The 23,127-nt window shown below is 39.3% G+C and overlaps 1 long non-coding RNA gene and 1 pseudogene across 1 annotated transcript; both read left to right on the forward strand.

Annotated features, from left to right (window-relative positions):
- Positions 1-2,979: 2,979 nt before the first annotated feature.
- On the forward strand, positions 2,980-6,065 carry LOC107812339 (purple acid phosphatase 25-like; annotated as a pseudogene).
- Positions 6,066-10,308: 4,243 nt separating this feature from the next.
- LOC107812340 (uncharacterized) lies at positions 10,309-11,128 on the forward strand. The gene is made up of 3 exons (XR_001654102.2): positions 10,309-10,442; positions 10,535-10,832; positions 10,902-11,128. It is a non-coding gene; the product is annotated as an uncharacterized LOC107812340 (long non-coding RNA).
- Positions 11,129-23,127: the final 11,999 nt, after the last annotated feature.

Raw genomic sequence — 23,127 nt, forward strand, 5'->3', positions numbered from 1 at the left:
GACTTGGGAGAAGCAACTTATATATTAGGAATAAAGATCTATAGAGATAGATTGAGTAAGCTGCTTGGACTTTCCCAGTCTTTGTACATTGATACCATTTTGAAAAGGTATAACATGGATAATTCCAAAAGAGGCTATCTACCGATAGGCACTGGAATTACTCTCAATATGGAGGATTGTCCTAAAACACCTGAAGAGGGAGAACGCGTGAATAGGATTTCATACGCTAGTGCAGTGGGAGCTATCATGTATACCATGACATGTACACGTCCTGATATGGCTTATGCACTTGGAATGACTAGCCGATATCAGGCAAATCCCGGTGAGGAACTTAAGAAGGACTAAAGACCTGTCATGACCCAAAAACCAACTAGTCGTGATGACACCTAACCCAACCCGCTAGGTAAGCCAACTTTCAATTATCCAATTCCAATAATAATTATTAAAGCAATTTAAGTGAATAAAAATCGTAATCTCATACATCCCCCAAGAATTGGTAGTACAAATCAAGAGCTTCTAAGAATAGAGTATACAAAGCGGAAATAAAATAAATACATAATCTGTTTGAATAATACATAAACAAAGCATTTATAAATCTAAGGCTACCATGAACAAGAGGCAGCTACAACAGGAACGCAGGTACATCTTCAAATCCCGCAACCATCGCGCACATCAACAACAACATCCAACATCTGCACGCAATGTGCAAAAGTGTAGTATCAGTACAACCGACCCCATGTACTGAGTAAGTAACAAACCTAGCCTTAGGTTGAAAGTAGTGACGAGCTTCTACCAAGGTCCGGTCCAAAACCACTAGTCCACAACAGTCCATAACAACATAAAGCAAATAATACCATAAGTAACTTAGAGATTAAATGCTCAGCCAAATCATGATTTCAAAAATAATAGTTCTTCCTTTCAAGTACATCAGTGAAAACCCAAATCATTTGCCGAAGTTGTCAAAAAAAATGAATAAGTTTGAAAACAATAATTTTTCCCAACAATCCTTTCAATAATAAATGAGATGTTTCATTTTCCTTCCAGATAACTCGTGTAAAAACAAATGTATCACTATGCATATCTGTCAAAATGTGTGAGAAATCATGAATGATGTGATATTGTACAGCATGAGGAAAATACATCTCTATGCTTGTATGTCATATGTGCATGCCAATGCGATACAACTCAGTGATAAAATCATAAACAGCCCCTCGGGCTTATCTCACAATCACTCATAAACAGACCTTCGGGCATACCTCACAATCACTCGTAAACAGCCCCTCGGGCATGCCTCACCATCTCTCATTCCTCCCAGTCACTCAGCACTCGACACTCGCACTCAGTAAGTACCTGCGCTCACTGGGGGTGTGTACAGACTCCGGAGGGGCTCCTTCAGCCCAAGCGCTATAATCTGCATGGACAACTCACATGCTGCACGGACAACTCACGTGCTATAATATCATATCAGAATCTGCATAGACAACTCACGTGCCATAATAAGCCAATAAGGTCTGCTGTAAGCGGGCAGCCCCGATCCATATAATAGTAATAATATATATAAAGCCAACATGGCCTGCTGCGGCGTGCAACTCGATCCTAAATATATCCTCACAATCAGGCCCTCGGCCTCCCTCAGTCATCAATTTATGCAGTCTCTCTCTCATGGGCTCACAATGTCATGAGAATAGCCCAAAATGATGATATGATGTATTAATAAATAACAACAGAGACTGAGATATGATATGCAATGAAATAAATATGACTGAGTATGAATTTTCAATTTAAACAAATAATTCACAGCAATATGACCTCCGTGGGTCCCAATAATACCCACATAGCCTCAACATGATTTTTAATATGCTTTTCAGCTCAATTTCTTTAACACATAAAACTTCATGGAAAATGCCAATATTATTTAACTACAAAATTCCACAGAAACTATTATGTCACAATTTCTATAGTGCACGTCCACACGCCCATCACCTAGCATGTGCGTCACTTCCCAACGATTTACATAATACATATATTCAGGGTTCATACCCTCAGCTCCAAGATTAGAAGAGTTACTTACCTCGAACAAGCCAAATCTAATGTCGAACAAGCTAAGCAACGCTCCAGAAATTCCATTCTGCGCGTATCAACTTATCAACTCCTAAACGGCTCGAATCTAGTCACAATTAATTTGATTCAGCTCACAAAAATTATAGGAATTAATTCCATATCAAAATACTAATATTTTCCAAAACTCTGAAATTACGCCCTAAAAATCACTCGTGGGGCCCACATCTCAGAATCTAATAAAACTCACAAAATCCGAACCCCCATTCAACCACAATTCCAACCATATCAAAATTACTCAAATCCGACCACAACTCGGCCTTCAAATCCTCAATTAAAGTCTATGAATTTTTCTACTATTTTCAACCCAAAATACTAATTTATTGATAAAAATAATAATAGATTCGTGTCATTTAACCAAAATCGAGTTAGAATCACTTACCCCAATCCATATGGTGAAAATCGCCTCAAAAATTGCTTCAATCCGAGCTCCACAGCTCCAAATGTGTTGAAATGGTCGAACCCTCAAAATATACCTTCTATCCAGGCATTTACTCTTCACGATTGCGGAAAATGCTTCGCGATCGCGAAACACAAAATTTTTCAGCCCCGAAATTGCTCTTCGCGATCGCAGAAAATCAATCGCTGTCGCGAAGAACAAACTCCCCCAACTCTTCCAGACAGCCTCTAGTATATTGGTCATAACCTTTTGTACAAAACTCCAAATTACAAATAGTTTAACATTATGGAAACTAGACACCAAGCAATATAACTTTCATTTGTTGCTCATCTCCCAATTCCTTATATATTTCTAGATATAAGCTTCCAAAGTCAGCTATATGCAACAGAGATTTCCAAACTCTTCCCGAACAGCCTATAGTGTATCCACCATAACTTTTTGTACACAACTCCAAAGGACAAATGGTTTACCTTTCTGAAAGAGAAAACAATTCTAGCCGGAGATTCTCCTTCACAACTTCGCCAAAAGTTGGACCAGATGTTCCTTACACGTTGGCATTATCGGTTAGTACTAAACTGGGTTGAATATAACCTCAGAACAATAGGTTAAACAAAATCCAGTTCAGTGTTAAAGATCTTTAAAGGTTGAACTCATTAAGTTTAAATTCTGATATTCTGGATTTGTAGATTAGCGCGTCTCTGTTTGTCTCTTTCTTTTGTGGTAAAACAATGTGAAATAACCTAAATGCAGGAGATTTGGGGCAAACCTTTGACTCAAATCAAACGTTGGAGCATTATTTGTCTAACCCGAAAGGTCAAGCTATGCTGTTTGTGGGTGATCTATCATATGTTGATCATTACCCTTTACATGACAATGGGAGATGGGATATATTTGGCCGGTTTATTGAGAAGAGTGCTGCCTATCACCCCTGGATTACAGAAGCTGGCAATCATGAACTTGATTTCTTTCCTGAGATTGTAATGCTTCTCTACATTTATAATTCAATGTGTTAATAATAGTGCATAAACAAGAACTCCTAACATTTTCGTCGAGTGCTTTTGTGTGTGTGTGTGTGTTAGGGTGAAAATATCCCATTCAAGCCATACATGCATAGGTTTCATGTACCATACAAGGCATCTAAGAGTACATCTCCTCTTTGGTATTCCATCAAACGTGCATCCGCTTATATAATAGTCCTATCGTCTTATTCAGCCTATGGTAAGTACTAAGCAACTTCACTTTTTGACCATTTGTTGCTATTACTCTCAGTTTGTGTAGTAACTGACCTAATATAATGTTGCACTCAGGTAAATACACTCCACAATATAGTTGGCTTGGGCAAGAATTTCCAAAGGTTCTGCTTCACTCTCCGTGGTACAACAGTAATTACTACCATTACATGGAAGGTGAAAGCATGAAAGTGATGTTTGAATCTTGGTTTGTTCAGAATAAGGTTGATATGGTGTTTGCTGGACATGTTCATTCTTATGAATGCTCGGTATGCCTCTCCTTTCTATCTTATTAGTAGTTATAACTTTCATCCTCAAAACAGTTTTTGAAAAAGATCATCAACTAGAATAAGTGTTGATTGGTTTATATTACATGGACATTTTCCTAGGAGCGAGTATCAAATGTTAAGTATAACATCACAAATGGAATGAGTACTACAATTGAAGATCCTTCCACGCCTTTATACATAACAATTAGACTTCTTTTTTTATTCTTATCTCATTTTTTATTTGATGAAATGCGAAGATTTCTAATGGGAGTCTGCTGGTTTTATTTGTGCAGTTTTTCAGAACCACAACCGAGCTACTCAGCTTATCGTGAAGCAAGTTTTGGTCATGTAATTCTTGAAATTAAGAACAGGACTCATGCCTATTACACTTGGCATCGCAACCAAGACAGTGAACCTGTTGCAGCAGATTCTTTATGGATTTAAATAGATACTATTATCCTAAAAAGGAGAACAGCTCTATGATCTGAAAAGAATATATTTGGTAGACAGTGCACTACTTATTTTCATAGAAACCATGTGTTCTCTTAGATTTGTTCATCAGGTTTTTTTGTTAACTGTTTATTTTAAGCTTCATTTTAATGATAATATCTACGATTAGGTACCTTAAACAGTGGTTGTGATTAAAAACCATTGTCAATAGCAGTATTGAGTTTATCCTAAGACTTCCTCCATTTAACTGGACAAATGGACATTTAACTTCATGGATTGTCTTCTCTTCCAATATGTCAAACAGATTTTTTTTACACAGTTTCAGTTAGTAGTGGGTCACTGTCAGATTTTCATCTAAGGTTTTGACATATTCATTACAAATTCCGCTCGTCTTCTCCGGCAAAGTTGATACTACTTGCTGCCCCTTTTTCATCGGCAGTTTTTCTCCGGCGTAATTGAGTTCTGCCACACCACAGGTTTTTCCGGCGAATTGTGAAATATCTCAAACGCTAAATCATAATTAAGCTTCTTCATCTTGGAAATTGTGATAATTTTTAACCAGAAATAGAGTTGGTAACTCGGCTTTTCTTTGACGGCGAAAGACGTGATCTTGCTTCTTTCCTTCTCTTTCTCCGGCGAACCAATCGCCGTCCATTCCTTTCTCCGGCGAAATCCAGTTGTTCCATTGTCAGAGGTAAAGTTGCAAGTATTGCCAAATCGTACCAACGTCTTTGGTCTAATTACGACAAATACTTTCCTGTCGGTGCGGCTACCGGTACAGAAGGTACAATACAACAAAGTACTGCAACTCGCTCAGAATCGAAGACGTGGGTTCCTCTGATTCATAGCAATCAATTTCAATTTTCGTCTCAGAAACTTTTTCAATCACATTGGGAAAAGATTTCTCAGTTGGTCTAAATTTCAGAGAAAGCACAAAAATATTCGAAGTTTCTCCTTCCTATTTGAACAAGGAATACATAGAGTATTGCTTCAGCTCGTCGCAACCCATCACCACCGGCCAAAGTTCTGTTAACTTCAAGAGCTGCAATCCAGGTTCTATTGTTCCGCTCTTGTGTGAATATTTTAATAGTTTGATATACTTAGCGTAATTATATCTCCTTGCCTGCCTATTTTGTTCTTGAATCTTTAGTTAGTAATTTCCCTACCATTGTCAAAATTAATTACATTAGTGATAACTTTTATATTGTTATCAACCTGTTTACATATTTATTGTGAATCATTATTTCAAATATCCCTTAGTAGTTCTGTTCTAGTTCTGCACATTTTTTTTGTGACCTTTAATTGTAGATTATAGCCCCCTTTAGCTCTTGTATTGTATTTTTTCATCTGTCTTTCTATCCCTTAGTTGGAGATTATAGTTCCTTTAGTGCCTTTGTTTTATTTATTTACCTGCTTTTCTGACCTTTAGTTGTAGATTATAGTTCCCGTTAGTTCCTTTGTTTTATTTCTTCACTTGTTTTACGACCTTTAGTGGTAGATTATATTTCGATAGTTCATGTTATTTTTGTCGCTTGATTTCGGGATAGTGCTTGCATAGTGACTCCTAGATTATAAATGGATTTGGTGAACGATGGTAGGGTAAGGTCTTGTCCTCGGGGGTGTCAGCGTGGGGGGAGGGGGTAAGGAGGGTAAGAGGGCTAAGAGAGCTACTAGACTGAGAGTAGGGTCTTGGAACATAGGAACTTTGACTGGAAAATCTGTAGAGTTAGCGAAGATTCTCGAAAAAAGGAAGATTAGTATAGCTTGTGTAGAGGAGACTAGGTGGGCAGGAGATAAGGCGCGAGATGTGGGCAGTTTCAAACTTTGGTATTCTGCGAGGGTGGGGGGCAGGAACGGGGTAGGTATAGTGGTTGATAAGGAGCTCCGTGAACTAGTGGTAGAGGTTAGGAGGGTGAATGACAGGCTGATGATTATTAAGCTAGTTGTTGGAGGTTTTACTTTGAACATAATCAGTGCGTACGCACCCCAAGCATGCTTGGATGAGGAAGTCAAGAGGCGGTTCTGGGAGAATTTGGATGAGATGGTGTGTGGTATCCCACATACCGAGAAGCTTTTTATAGGAGGAGATTTCAACAACCACATTGGAGCGTCGTCTGGGGGTATGATGATGTGCATGGTGGCTTTAATTTTGGAGATAGATCGGAGGAGGAACGTCTCTACTGGGAGTTGCTAGAGCAATTGATTTGGTGATAGCAAACTCGAGTTTCCCGAAGAAGAGGGAGAACTTGGTAACCTTCCGGAGTTCGGTGGCCGAGACTCAGATTGATTATTTACTCTGCAGGAAGTCCGATAGAGGACTTTGCACGGATTGCAAGATCATCCCGAGTGAGAACATCTCGACCCTTCAAAGGCTCCTGGTCATGGACCTTGAGATCACGAGGAAGAGAAGGAAGAGGGCAATATATAGTCAACATAGGATCAAGTGGGGAGCCTTGACGGAAGCTAAAGCGCAGGAATCAGGGGTCAAGCTAGTGACTATGGGGACTTGGGGGAGTAGTGGGGATGCAAGCGCTATGTGGACCATGACTGTGCAGTGCATTAGGGAAGCCGCGAGAGAGGTATTAGGGGGTCTCAAAGGGTTACTCTGGTGATCACAAGGGAGACTGGTGGTGGAATGGAGAGGTGCAAGGAAAAGTGAAAACCAAGAAAGCAGCGTATCTGAAGCTAGTGGAAAGTGTAGACGAAGAGGAGAAGAGAGCGAGTAGAGAGCATTATAAGTTGGCTAAGAAAGAGGCAAAGCTAGCAGTTATGGCGGCCAAAGCTGCAGCTTTTAGTCGTTTGTATGAGGAACTCGAGGGCCGAGGTGGGGATAAGAGGTTATTCAGGTTAGCCAAGGCGCAAGAAAGGAAGGCGCGTGACTTGGACCAAGTAAAGTGCATCAAGGACGAAGAAAGTAAAGTTATGTTGGATGATGGGCTTATCCTTCGGAGATGGCAGACCTACTTCAATAGTCTCTTGAACGAGGAGGGGGACATGAGCATTGTACTAGGTGATTTGGAACTATCTGGGAGTCATTATGACTTTGGGTATTATAGACGGATTAGAGTTGATGAAGTTAAGGGGGCTATGCGTAAGATGAGCAGGGGCAAAGCGACCGGGATGGATGAAATCCCGGTGGAGTTTTGGAAGAGTGCGGGTAAGGCAGGCTTGGAGTGGCTCATCAAGATATTTAATGTCATTTTTAGAATGAAGAAGATGCCCGAAGAGTGGAGGTGGAGCACGATAGTTCCTGTATAAAAGAACAAGAGTGATATCCAAAACTGCAATAACTATCGGGGTATCAAGTTGCTTAGCCATACTATGAAAGTCTAGGAGAGAATGGTAGAGCTAAGGATGAAGAGGAGTGTGTCTCTTTCCAAGAACCAGTTTGAGTTTATGACGGGAAGTTTGACTACATAAGCCATCCACATTATTAGGAGATTGATGGAGCAGTATGGGGAGAGAAAGAATAACTTGCATATGGTGTTCATCGACTTAGAAAAGGCGTACGATAAAGTTCCGAGGAAATTTTATGGAGATGTTTGGAAGCTAGAGGTATACATGTTGCCTACGTTAGGTTTATTAAGGACATGTATGATAGAATAAAGACCCGAGTGAGGACGGTAGGTTGGGACTCGAACCATTTTCCGGTTATGATGTGGTTGCATCAGGGGTCGGCACTCAGCCTTTTTTTGTTTGCTCTGGTGATAGACGTACTGATGCGCCACATCAAAGGGGAGGTGTCGTGGTGCATATTATTTGCAGATGATATTGTATTATTTGACGAGACGTGAGACGGTGTGAATGCGTAATTAGAGTTATGGAGGAAGACCTTGGAATCTAAAGGTTTCAAGTTGAGCAGGACCAAGACAGAATATTTGGAGTATAAGTTCAGTGGCGAAACTCAAGGAGGGCAAGGAGAGGTCAGACTCACAGGTCATCCCTAGGAGAGGGAGTTTTAACTACCTTGGGTCTATTATTTAGGGGGATGTGGAGATTGATGAAATATCACACATCGTATTGGGGCGGGATGGATGAAATAGTGACTCGCTTCCGGTGTTTTGTGTGACAAGAAGATGCCACCAAAACTTAAGGGTAAGTTCTATAGAGTGGTGATCAGACCAACGATGTTGTATGGGGCTGAGTATTGGCCAGTCAAGATCTCTCATGTTCAGAAGATGAAGGTAACAAAGATGAGGATGTTGAGATGGATGTGGGGCACACCAGGTTAGATAGGATCAGAAATGAGGTTATTCGCGACAAAGTGGGTGTGGCCCCTATTGAGGATAAGATGCGGGAAACGCGACTTAGGTGGTTTGGTCATGCGAGGAGGAGGAGCACAGACGCCCCGGTAAGGAGGTGTGAGAGGTTGACATTGGAGGGCCTACGGAGAGGTAGAGGTAGACCAAAAAAAAGGTAAAGAGACGTGATTAGGCAAGACATTGCGAAACTTCAGCTGACCAAGGACATGACCCTTGATAGGAAGGTATAGAGGTCGAAAATTAGGGTAGTAGAGTAGGTAGTCTAGAGTGTTCATAATAATAGTATGGGCACGCAGTCTCGCTTTCTGTTGGTAGTAGGCTTCTGTTATTTTCTTTCATTGTTGCCCACCTTACTATCTTGTTGTTTTATCCTGCTTTTATATGGCTGTTTGATATTGTTCCTTCTTGCCTATATTTTCATTAATATGGTTCTTATACTTTCCGGAGCCGAGGGTCTATTGGAAACAACCTCTCTATCCTCACAAGGTAGGGTAAGGTCTGCGTACACAATACTTTTCCCAGACCCCACGGTGTGGGATAATACTGGGTCTGTAGTTTCAGTTAGTAGTGCACATTAACACGAAATAGTATGTTTTAGAACATTCTGACCGCGCTTACCACAAATAAGTACATTTCAAAGTCAGAAGACATGCATGTTGACATAATCAATTAAAGAGTAAAATATAAAATTTTGAAGCACTTGCTTTATATTTTAATGAAATCATATCTAAAATTGAATAACATCGAAATATGAAATCATAATAGAGGTGTACTTATGGGACAATAGAGGTAGCATCTTGTTACAGATGGTTTCTGCAATTCTCTGTCTGCTACTATTCTCAGTAAACTTAATGCTATGTTTGGCATTGGATAAGATATCTGAACATCAACAACTTCAAGATGATCAAACTATCGTATCAGCAGGAGGTATCTTTGAACTTGGCTTCTTTAGTTTTAATGAATCAGATGCACGATATGTTGGAATATGCTACGAGGAACTCCCAGCCGAAAAGGTTGTATGGGTAGCAAATGCTGGAACTCCTCTGAATGATACATCTGGAGTTCTTATGATCGGAAATGATGGTAATTTGGTCATTGTTGGTGGTAATAAAACCAAAGTAATTTGGTCCACTGAAGTTGCCTTCACATCCAATCACACTGGTGCAGTGCTTCATGATTCAGGAAATCTTGTTCTTATGGAGAACAAATTGAATGGGGTAGTATTGTGGGCAGTGGCGGATCCAGAATTTTCATCAAGAGGTGTTAAAATATAAATAATTAGATACATCGAAAAGTTAAGGGGAGTCAACGTCTAGTAAATATACATAAAATAAAAAAATATTATCTAGCAAAATAGTGTAATTTTCCGGCGAATGGATGTCAATGTGGCTCCGCCACTGATTGTGGGGGAGTTTCAATCATTTATCGGACACTTATTTGCCTCAAATGAAGTTGGGACTGAATAACATAACAAGCGAAAAAACATACTTAAGGTCTTGGAAGAGTGCACTTCAGGATGTGGGAAAGGCTTTAAAGACATGACAAAGAGGAGAAAAAGAATGATAATTTCGTTAGATTCTGTAGCAGGTACCTTGTTGGGAATGGAAAAAATCCAGAAGTTCCATTTTTCAACTTGCATACAATAGAAGCTGCTATGGATCGCTTCTCCAATGCAAATAAACTTGGACAAGGAGGATTTGGTCCAGTTTACAAGGTATGACATGTTATTCAGTTTCAAAGTAACATAGCTAAACCAGCGTTTCTCTTCAGTAATGTTACTGTGGCAAATTATATTATGCATATTAGGGAAACTTACCAGATGGACAAGAGATTGCTGTTAAAAGACTTTCACGACAAGGCATAGAGGAGTTTAAGAATGAAGTCATATTAATTTCTGAACTCCAACATCAAAACCTGGTCAGGTTACTAGGATTTTGCATCCAAGGGGAGGAGAAGTTGCTGGTAGCCCAACAAAAGCTTGGACTCTTTCATTTTTGGTTTGTTCTTTGATATTGATTCTTCAGCTTTAGTATCCTGCTATTAGAGATTTTAAGCAGCAAAAGGAGCACCATCTTTTATCGCTATGAAGGATCTTTCAGGCCATGTAAGCATACTAACAAAAGAAAATTATCTGCTTTATCTTTTCCTACTTACATGTAAGAAAATTTCACAGGCATGGCAGTTGTGGAATGAGGGAAAGGCAATCGAGTTTTTACATCCAACATTGGGTAACTCATACAATCAAATGCAAGTTAGTAGATGTCTAAATATTGGCCTCCCATATGTCCAAGATCATCCAGATGATCGGCCTATTATGGCAACAATAGTTTCAATGATTTACAGTGAGGTGATCTTACCATCTCCGGAATGAATCAAGTTTATCATGACGGGGTCCACACCCATTAATAGAAAAAAAAAGAAAAGAAAGGGAATTGAACCAATCTGCACTGCAGATTGTATTGTCCAAGTTGTAAAGTGAGATTCAATCTTCCGATTGGTTAATTGGGGCAGCCATCCTCTCTATATAAGGAGAGCTTCAGTTCTCATTTTATACACCAATCTCAGAGGAAAAATATATATGAGAGTTAGAAAGAAAGAGTGAGATTTCACAGACAGGGTACAAAAAAATAGTCTGTGAGAAAAATAGAGAGTGAGCGATATTGTAGTGAGGTGCGAATATCAAAAGAGGGTTATTTCTTTTAAGTGTTGTAGTGATCTTTGGAGTATTTTACTCGGACCTATAAAGTGTAAAATTCCTTGCTATAGTGATACTGGTTGCTCATCTCGGGGCCATGGTTTTTCCCTTATTCAAAAGGGTTTTCCACGTAAAAATCTTGGTGTCGTTGTCACTCTTTTATTCTTGTTAATTATCGTATCTCAGTGCTACGTTATTATTACGATTTTATTACCGTGAATATTATTTTTGTGGGGGTTTATTCCCAACAACTAGCATCAGAGCATAGGTTCTGCTCGCTCACAAAAGTATTATTCACTGTCGGTAGTACTATACTCGATGAAAACAAAATGTCCAGAGTAAAGTACGAGGTAGCAAAATTCAACGGAGATAATGGTTTCTCAACATGGCAAATAAGGATGAGGGATCTGCTCATTCCACAAGGATTACACAAGGTACTAGATGATAATGTCAAAAAGCGTGATACCATGAAAGCTGAGGATTTGGCTGAGTTGGATGAAAGGGCTGCTAGTGCAATCAGGTTACACTTATCGGATGATGTGGTAAATAACATAATTGATGAAGACACCGCACATGGCATTTGGACAAGGTTAGAAAGCCTATACATGTCCAAAATGCTGACAAATAAATTGTACCTGAAGAAAAAGCTATACGCCCTACACATGGGTGAAGGTATGAATTTTTTGTCATATTTAAATGTGTTTAACGGACTAATCACACAGCTCACCAACCTCAGAGTGAAAATCGAAAAAGAAGATAAAGCCATCTTACTATTGAACTTGTTGCCATCTTCGTACGATAATTTGGCAACAACCTTCCTGCACAGTAAGACTACCATTGAGTTGAAAGACGTCACATCGGCTTTTCTACTCAATGAGAAAATGAGAAAGAAGCCTGAAAATTAAGGACATGCTCTCATCACAGAAGGTAGAGGCAGGAGTTATCAAAGTAGTTCGAGCAACTATAGTAGATCCGGAGCTCGGGGAAGTCTAAGAACGGATCCAAATCAAGAGCTAGAAATTGCTACAATTGTGATCGCCTAGGTCACTTCAAAGGAGATTGCCCAAATCCAAGGAAGGGCAAAGGTGAAAGCAGTGGCCAGAAGAATGACGACAACACAACTGCTATGGTGTAAAACATTGATAATGTGGTCCTCTTTATAAATGAGGAGAGGAATGCATGCACTTGTCAGGTCCAGAGTCGGAATGGGTGGTTGATACAGCAGCATCTTACCATGCCACACCGGTAAGTGATCTTTTTTGCAGATATGTAGTATGTGATTTCGGCACTGTGAGAATGGGTAACACAAGTTACTCAAAGATTGTGGGGATTGTTGACATTTGTATCAAGACAAATGTTGGACGTACATTAGTTCTAAAGGGCGTGCGGCATGTACCTGATTTGCGGATAAACTTGATCTCGGGAATTGCTTTAGATCGAGATGGATACGGGAACTATTTTGCAAATCAAAAGTGGAGACTCACCAATGGATCATTGGTAATTGCAAAGGGAGTTGCTCGTGGCACGTTGTACAGGACAAATGCAGAAATATGCCAATGTGAATTGAATGCGGTACAAGATAAGATTTTTGCATATGTGTGTCACAAAAGAATGGGTCATATGAGCGAGAAGGGTTTGCAGATTCTTGCCAAGAAATCACTCATTTCTTATGCCAATGGTACAACGGTAAAACCTTGTCACTACTGTTTATTTGGTAAGCAACATAAAGTTTCATTTCAGACATCGTCTGAAAGAAAATTGAATATACTTGATTTGGTATATTCTGATGTTTGTGGTCTAATGGAAATTGAATCGATGGACGGTAATAAATATTTTGTTACTTTTATTGATGATGCTTCACGAAAATTATGGGTTTATATTTTGCAAACCAATACCAGGTATTTCAAGTTTTTCAGAAGTTTCATGCTCTAGTGGAAAGGGAGACAGGCCAAAAGCTAAAGCGTCTCTGAAGTGACAATGGAGGTGAGTACACTTCAAGGGAATTTGAAGAGTATTGTTCAAGTCATGGGATCGTACATGAAAATACAGTTTCTGAAATCCCACAACACAATGGCGTAGCCGAGAGGATGAACTGCACCATTGTTGAGAAGGTGAGAAGCATGCTCAGAATGGCTAAACTGCCTAAGTCATTATGGGATGAAGCAGTTCAGATAGCCTGTTACCTAAACAATAGGAGTTCATTAGTTTCATTGGAGTTTGACATCCCAGAGAGAGTTTGGACCAACAAGGAAGTGTCCTACTCACATCTAAAGATGTTCGGTTGCAGAGCTTTTGCACATGTACCAAAGGAGCAGAGAACAATGCTGGATGATAAATCTGTTTCGTGCATATTCATCGGATATGGAGATGAAGAGTTAGGGTACAGATTGTGGGATCCTATAAAGAAGAAGGTCATTAGAAGCAGAGATATAATCTTCCGAGAAAGTGAAGTTGGAGCTATAGATGATCAATCAGAGAAGACAAAGAATGGTATAATCCCTAACCTTGTTACCATTCCTTCTTCTTCTAAGTATCCCACAAGTGCAGAAAGTACGACCGACGAGGTTGCCGAGCAGGGGGAGCAACATGATGAGGTTATTGAGCAGGAGGAGCAACTTGATGATGGTGTCAAGCAAGTGGAGTACCTCACTCAGGAAGAAGAACAACCTCAACCTCTGAGGAGATCAGAGAGGCCAAGGGTAGATTCATGCAAGTACCCTTCCACAGAGTATGTCCTCATCAATGATGAAGGGGAGCCAGAAAGTCTGAAGGAGATGCTGTCCCATATAGAAAAGAACTAGTGGATGAAAGCCATGCAAGAAGACATGGAATCTCTACAGAAAAATGGTACGTACAAGCTGGTTGAACTTCCAAAGGGTAAAAGACCACTCAAATGCAAATGGGTCTTTAAACTCAAGAAAGATAAAAATGGTAAGCTGGTCAGATACAAAGCTCGATTGGTAGTAAAAGGCTTCGAGTAGAAGAAATGTATTGATTTTGATGAAATTTTCTCACTTGTTGTCAAAATGACTTCTATTCGAACAATCTTGAGCTTAGCATCTAGCCTAGATCTTGAAGTGGAGCAGTTGGACGTGAAATCTGTATTTCTTCACGGAGATTTGGAAGAGGAGATCTTGGAGCAGCCAGAAGGATTTGAAGCAGCTGAAAGGAAACACATGGTATGCAACCTAAATAAGAGTCTTTATGGGTTGAAGCAGTCATCAAGGCAATGGTACAAGAAATTTGACTCATTCATGAAAAGTCAAACTTACATAAAGACATATTCTGATCCATGTGTATACTTCAAAAGATTTTCTGACAACAACTTTATTATTGTGTTGTTGTATGTGGATGACATGTTGATTGTAGGTAAAAACAAGAGGTTGATCGCAAAGTTGAAGGGTTTGATATGAAGGAAGACTTGGGCCCAACACAATAAATTCTGGGTATGAAGATAGCTCGAGAGCGAACAAGCAGAAAGTTATGGATGTCTCAGGAGAAGTACATTGAACGTGTCCTAAAACGCTTCAACATGAAAAATGCTAAGCCAGTCAGCACACCTCTTGCTAGTCATCTAAAGTTGAGCAAGAAGATGTGTCCTACAAGTGTGGAGGAGAAAGGGAACATGGCTAGAGTTCCTTATTCTTCAGCAGTCAGAAGCTTGATATATGCAATGGTATGCACTAGACCTGATATTGGTCACGTAGTTGGTGTTGTCAGTAGGTTTTTTGAAATCCTGGAAAAGAACATTGGGAAGCAGTCAAGTGGATTCTCAAGTACCTGAGAGGTACCACAGCAGATTGTTTGAGCTTTGAAGGATCTGATTCAATCTTGAAGGGCTATACAGATGCTGATATGGCAGGTGACATTGATAACAGAAAATCTACTACTGGATAATTATTTACATTTTCAGGGGGAGCTATATCATGTCAATCAAGGTTGCAGAAGTGTGTCGCACTACTATCTACAGCTGAAGCAGAGTACATTGCCGCTACAGAAACTGGCAAGGAGATGGTATGGCTCAAACGGTTCCTTCAAGATCTTGGATTGCATCAGAAGGAGTATGTCGTCTATTGTGACAGTCAAAGTGCAATAGACCTTAGCAAGAACTCTATGTACCATGCAAGGACCAAACACATCGATGTGAGATATCACTGGATTTTAGAAATGGTAGAGAATGAATCTCTAAAAGTCTTAAAGATTTCTACAAGTGAGAATCCCGCAGATTTGATGACTAAGGTAGTACCAAGAGACAAGTTCGAATTGTGCAAAGAACTTGTCGACATGCACTCAAGCTAGAAGTCTAGTGTTACCTCCTTCAGGTGAATGGGTCTGGAAGGGGAGATTGATGGAGCCACACCCATTAATAGAAAAAAAGAAAAGAAAGGGAATCTAATGATGGCAAGAGAAAGTTTTAGAGTTGGCATTCAATTTGCACTGCAAATTGCATAGTGCAAGTTGTAAAGTGAGATCCAATCTTCCGATTGGTTAATTGGGACAGTCATCCCCTCTATATAAGGAGAGCTTTAACTCTCATTTTATACACCAATCTCAGAAGAAAAATATACCTGAGAGTTAGAAAGAAATAATAAGATTTCACAGACAGGGTATAAGAAAATAATCTGTGAGAAAAATAAAGAGTGAGTGATATAGTAGTGAGGTGAGAATATCAAAAGAGGGTTATTTTTTTGAGTGTTGTAGTGGTCTTTGGAGTATTTTACTCGGACCTACAAAGTGTAAAATTTCTTGCTATAGTGATATCAGTTGCTCATCTCGGTGCCGTGGTTTTTCCTTTATTCAAAAAGGTTTTTCACGTAAAAATTCTTGATGCCGTTGTCACTCTTTTATTCTTGTTAATTACCGTACATTGGTGCTACGTTATTAGTCCGCTTTTATTTCCGTAAATATTATTTTTATGGGGGTTTATTCCCAACATATCAGCTCCTAGCACGAATATATTCTCCAGGTTTGTCATTTCTGAATCAGCTATTGAAGGGCGATAAGATACTATAACAGTCAGTTATTTATACAGAATATTGGCTTTTTTTTTTCACTATTCTTTCTTCATATTGTATGACCCAAAAAGTAGATCTTGATTTTATACAATTAGATTTGTTGAACAATATGATTAATCATAGCCAATATTAATAGTCAATGATGAATCTAGCACTTTAAGGCGAGTATTTAAGGTATAATATTAAAGAAGACAATCTTGGGATAATAATAGAGCAATAAAGACTTAGAAATATAAAAGATAGCAATAAATGATAATAAATGACCTCTGAATAGTAAATGAGACAAAGATAACCCGACAAGGATGAGATCCTCATATGTGTTTTCTGATAATGATGGATGATAATAAGCAATCGTGTATTCCAATCCTTCTTGGATCGAGAGAGAGAGGAATAATAGGAGGAAAGTATAAAGTCAAGCTTTGTTTCAATTCAATAAAGTGAGAATCTTGTACAGAGAATGTTGATGAATTTCTTTACAAAAGGTCTGATCCACTTTCTGATCTACATCTCTTCCTATTTATAAGAGCACATGGGCCACAAAACCCTAGATAGTACAACTAACAGGAATATCCATGTGGATATTCTCTAGAGAATCTAAATCTTAAGACTGGTCGTCACTTCGTAGTGAAGATAGGTGCTCATCCACGTCCTCGTCTTCTGCCAAGCCATTTCGACCTCGGCACCGCTTTAGCTTTCACAATTGACCTCGACCTCATGTCAACACCTCACAACCATCAAAGGCTTGACTAGGTCAACAACAACAACAACAACAACCCAGTATAATACCACTAGTGGGGTCTGGGGAGGGTAGTGTGTACGCAGACCTTACCCCTACCCTGGGGTAGAGAGGCTGTTTCCAAATGACCCTCGGCATCCTTCCCTCCAAGAACTCCCCACCTTGCTCTTGGGGTGACTCGAACTCACAACTTCTTGGTTGGAAGTGGAGGGTGCTTACCATGAGAGCAACCCACCTTGTCTAGGTCAAACACATAAAATGAAGTTTTCGCCCGGCCCATAGTCTGTAAACGCTAGTGCTACAATGTGTATCATGCTTACATCTTCTAGTTTCATTTAATTTCTTAGCATCATATGACATTATTCTTAATCAGTTCACATGTCCGAATATATGAATCAAACAATGAGCTTTTGTCTTATTAAATCGGTGAATAGAAAATAAGAGCACCATGACTTGCTGAAATAATACATTACAGGCATCAGTTCCCTTGCTCTGTAATAATACCGTGCCTCCATGCCAAAACTGTAATTGGTTTTTGGTAAAGTCATAACACTTAGTAGAAATATATGTGTTTATTCATTATAGAAGGCACGTCTCTTTGAAAAGGTATTTTGGCTAATAACAACATCCTCTGAAAGAGTAAAGGACACATCAGAGTGCTTCTACCTATTTTATTTATGCTTCACATGCTCTAGAAATTTTATCATTTCTGGCTCCAGTTCTGAGGGGAGATAAATTAATTAGCTTGTAGGTTATCTGAAGCTTTGTTGACATTTGAAGATTTACTTAACTTCTTCCAAAACTAATGATTAAAATTTATCCGAGAATAGCCTTAAACTGAACATTATTAGCTAGAGATCAGACAAATCGTTCTACAGATATTAATAGCCAAAGTCGCATATCGAGCTAGAACGCCCCAATATTAATTTAAGAGGCCGCTGGTTTAATGTAAGCCAATAGGCTCTGGACCAATGTGGCTAAGATGCCTAACCCTATATATAATGCAAGCTGTACCACGGAGTTTCCATAACTACATAGCAAATGGCAATTTTGAAGTAAAACAAATTAAAACATTCAATATATAATTTTTTTTTTAAAAACCAATACTAGAATGTGTTTCGTGTAGAAGAAAATACTCTAGTTTTAATTTTTTAATATTATTTGACTTAAATATTGTGAAAGATTTTTTTCTTAAAAGTATATTTTCTATGCCTTTAAATTCAAAAAACGACTTTACTAGCAAGAGGAGGAAAGCCATTTTTCGAAACTCTCATATTTTACATTGACAGTTTCCACCATCTCGCCTCACTCCTGCTCCCACCCCAACCTCAGCTCCCACTTCCCAAAAATTAGTCCTTTTGTCACGTTATATTTTCTGAAAAATAATCGCTATTTACTTATCAAACATCAAAAAATAAATAAGAAAATTGCTAATTTTTTGGTTTTTTTTTCAAGAATCTGCCAAAGACACCCTCAGAATTTCTTTTTCTTTATGCGAAATACTCAGAGTTTATGAAAGGCAAAAAGATTTGTAAAGTTCCCGGAAACTAAAAGGTCAGTTTTTTTCAGAAACCTTCAGGAAACTTACATTATTAATTTAACATAACGTCATTTAAGGATCTTTAACTTGAATCATATCCTAAAGTCTTCTATGACTATTTCAGCTTATTACTTTTTGGCAAATAGAAAATTAAGTCCTAACATAGAAAGAATATTAGAATACTACTCGCTCCGCCAGATTACTACTTACTATTTGAGAAGTAAAAAAAAAAAAGAACTTTATCACACTTGTTTTTAAATATTTTGAATTATTAACTAGTATGATTTATAATATTTTTCATGTAATTTTTAAATTATAAATTTTATTTCTAACAACTTAAAATATTTATGTACAAAATTAATACAAAAAATTAAGTACTTTGATTTTCGTATTCTAAACCTATTAATAACTGGTTCTTAAAATGCATAATAAGAACGCATGATAAATTATAAATTATTTTTGGACCCAAAAACAATAATAAGTTGGTTTTCACATAGAGCAGAAATGTTTAGGCAACTTACTAGCAACTAAAATTCTAGAGGCTTCGGAGTGCTTTTCCAACTTTGGAAATCTCTCTCTCTCTACAAATATAACGAAAAGCTTGGCTTTATTTTTGTGTGAAAGATTGTAGAGTTTCTTGTAGTAACTCATTATCAGATCAAGAACGAAACAGCACGACGTCACAATAATTAGGAGTACAAGACACGGGTTAACCTTTTCTTTTTATTCACTTTGTCATTTGAAAGTCACAACACAATTTATCGTAATTAGGAAAAAGTGTAATTGATTAAGATCGTGTTCTTGTTAAGTAACAGCTAACGTTCATATTATCCAACAAGATCCATTTCTTAAGGTATTATACTGGATAATTTTATCTATTTTATATGCTGAGAATTCTTTACTTTTGTCTGAAAAATCTATGGGGATGTAACTTCAAACAGTATCAAGTTATTTTTAAGTAATAATGTCAAGCACACCCCACTTGGATTTAACTTTCATCATCTTAATCTTGTTAATCACCATCGAAAATGGTGATATTAGACCGGAATTTGGCTTTGTTTAGTAACTAATTAACATGCTCCACTATCTTGTAATTGCTGTGTTCTTTTATTGCAAATTATTTGTCATAACATATTTGATCTAATAAGCTAGGAGACACTAGACCAAGATGCCAAAATTTCTTTTTAGTGTTTGGTGGAGAATAATTAATAAAGATGCCTAACCAGACAATGCTAAACGTATCAGTGATTTTTAATAACAAATAATTAAAAAGCTAATGTGAAGCGAATAAAACACCAAAATAATGATTGTTTACTCTCAGAATCGGATAACAATTGAATTTATACGTGATCTAACTTAATACAAAATGAGAAATCAGATTAAAATTGAAATGACAACAAAAAAGTAAATGCAAACCACAAAAGTTGAACAAACTTAGCCTTGGAAGGTTAGTCGCTCTCGTGCCAAAGATGCTTTTATCGATGCCGGAAAAGAATGACAAGATAATAAAAACTAGAAATAACAATATATTGCTTTGGAAAGTGTGTTACAATCTCTCTTATAAGTAATCACACTCCCCTTTATATAGTAGGGGAGTCCTACTTTAGATACAATTCTATAAAAGGTAAAAATCTATTGGTTTGCTGATTTGCCGGTTTTTTACTGACACATGCCGAGATTTTCGCCGAAATATCCGATCGGCTATGGATATTTCGGCCTTCCGTTATTTCGGTCTTCTGTTATTTTATACCGGCAATATTTCCTCGAGCTTATTCGGGATCATGGTCGATTCCGGGATCACGGGCTCAATGTTACTAAGGACGAACATTCTGACCATGTGTTCTGATTCGATGAGATTCGGGGTCGATCTTCAACCCTTCGCATTCTAAGCCCGATCTGTTATGTAATAGTCGAGCCCGATTTCGACCGTTTACAGATAGTCCCCTCGTTTTTCGGAGAGTAAATGACGAGAAACGATATAAGCTTCCGATATCTCTCCTCGGTACTCCGCGTCAGAACCGACAAAATGAACGAAACGTCCTGTCAGTCACGTCTTACCGGCATTAAATGTTCGTCAGTTGCTGGTCGGCCACTTATGGATTTGAACCGTCATTTGGAAACTTATAAATACCCCATTCTTCATTCATTCAAACTTTACATCCAAATCTACTCTACTCCTCTTTCTTATAAATTTCAACACTACCCAGTATTAAATTTCTGGCTATTCTAAAACCCTTTCACAAGAACTTCAGCTTTGTTTTCATCCACAACCATCAATTTAATCTTTAAACTTCCTCTCTTCCTTCATCTATCAAAGAAATGGCGAAGACTTCAAAATTCGTTCCACAAAAAGAAACTTCATCTGCCTCGCGACCGGCTGTAGAGGAAAATATTTTGTCTGCTGCTACTGAGGAACCGATACCGGAACCTCCCCTGAAGATGTTCGTTCCTATGGGGTGCCCAACTGGTGCTGATTTCAAGGTCGAGAAACCCTCTTCAGTACCGGGTCGGTGTGAACCGGTCTCGAAATATATATGTTCGGTCACCGATAGTTTCCTCTCCAAGGTCAAGGAGGATTGTAACTGGGTTAATAAGCACGTGGTGGTCCCCACTCTCAAGGAAGCGATTACTACCTACGTGGAGGGTGTTTTAAGTGTTTACACTTATCCCTTTACGCTGGGCCCCTTGGACCCGATCATCATTGTCGTCTGTAAGAGGTACGAAGTGACCCTCGGTCAAATTCATCCTTCTTTCTGAAGGATAGTAATTCTCCTCTGCTTCTTCGCAAGCAAAATTGAGGGGTGCCCCTTCACCATTGACCATCTCATGCGTTTGTATAGTCACTGACTCTACCGACGGGGATTAATCAAACTTGCCCGTCGGGCTAGTAAGGCCCTATTCTCGAGCATCAACGAGGATCGGGACCGAGGCTGGGTAGGCCGATTCGTCCGAGTGAAGAGCTCAGATTTAATCGCGGCCGAGTATATGCCATTTCATGAGAAATGGAACATGACACGTAAGTATAACCTTGTTTTCAAGATTTCGTTTATCGTTTTTCCTTTGCCTCCCTTCTCATCGATGTTTTGTGGTGGTGTAGCTGCTGCTAGGATGCGTGCAGTTCCTCGACTCAAGGAGTGGGTCGAGGGCATCGTGTCGAGAAATCATATTCCAAGCGCGCATGGCGCGAACTTTCGAATGGCCGATGGAAGGCCCGTTCTCACGGTGGTGTTTCGCTCTCATGTGGACAACACTTAGGTTTCCTCCGTGTTGCTGAGTTCTTACTCATTTTTCTTTCCTTTGCAGGTCTTCCAAGGATGTTGCAATGAGGCCTCCATCTGGTAGTGAGGATTGCCCCTCTGAGTCCCCTGCTCCGAGACAGGGTAAGGAAAAGAAGAGAAAAAATTCTATGAGTTCTCCGAACTCGGAGAAGAAAAAACCGAAAAGGAGGCTGGTGCGCAAATCCAAGGAAAGCACCAGCGCCCAGGAGATCCCATCGGACTCACTCAATCGGTTGAGGGACGAGTCCGAAGAAGAAGATGCTTCCGAAAAGGTGGCCCGCATACGAAGCGATACCGAACTGCCCCAAACCAGGGTAGCTAATGAAGAGGCAGTGGCCGAGGCCTCCGAACCAGAGAGGAGCAAGGCCGTTTTGCCCCGATCTAGGGAGGTCAACAAAGAGACCACGACCGGTGCTTCTCGGGCAGAGGATAACGTCGAAGAATGCACTTGGGGTGATAGATCTCTACAAGTCACCTTTATTTACTGACTACATGATCAACGAGGCCCAGATGCTGAAAGGACGCCCAATCGAGGGGGCCCAAGGGGTGGAAAACTCTTTTAACAACTTCTTTGATGGCTTAGATTCTATTGCCTTAGAGGACATCTGTCACGCCCCAAACCTGAAGGGACGTGGCCGGCACCCGGTACCATACTCGACCCGAGCGTACCACTCTGTAACTGTGAACTCTAGAAGAATAACCCTCAACCTAGGCCGATGAGGTCATATTCTGAATCATCTGAAAATATCATTTGTCTCATCTAAGGGGTAAACATACCCAACAAATTGTCTGTCTCATCTAAGGGGTAAACATACCCAAATAATGTCTGACGAGGCCGCCGTGAACATCTACTATTATACAAACTATACAGGACTTGTCTACAAGCCTCTAGAGATAGTTGAACTGTATCGTGGTCGGGGTAGGGCCTCGACCTACCCATCAAACCTGTATATATAAAATGGACTCCAAGGTCTAGACCTGGTAACTCCAGGGAAGTGGAGCTTACCAACCAAGTTGATATTTGCCTCTGTCTACTGGGAAGGTTTATCCAGCTGTCTATCAGGACCTGCATGCATGAAATGTAGCGTCCCCAGCAAAGGGACGTCAGTACAAATAATGTACTGAGTATGTAAGA

This window comes from Nicotiana tabacum, chromosome 2 (genome assembly GCF_000715075.1).
Source record: "Nicotiana tabacum cultivar K326 chromosome 2, ASM71507v2, whole genome shotgun sequence".
Taxonomy (NCBI): Eukaryota; Viridiplantae; Streptophyta; class Magnoliopsida; order Solanales; family Solanaceae; genus Nicotiana; species Nicotiana tabacum.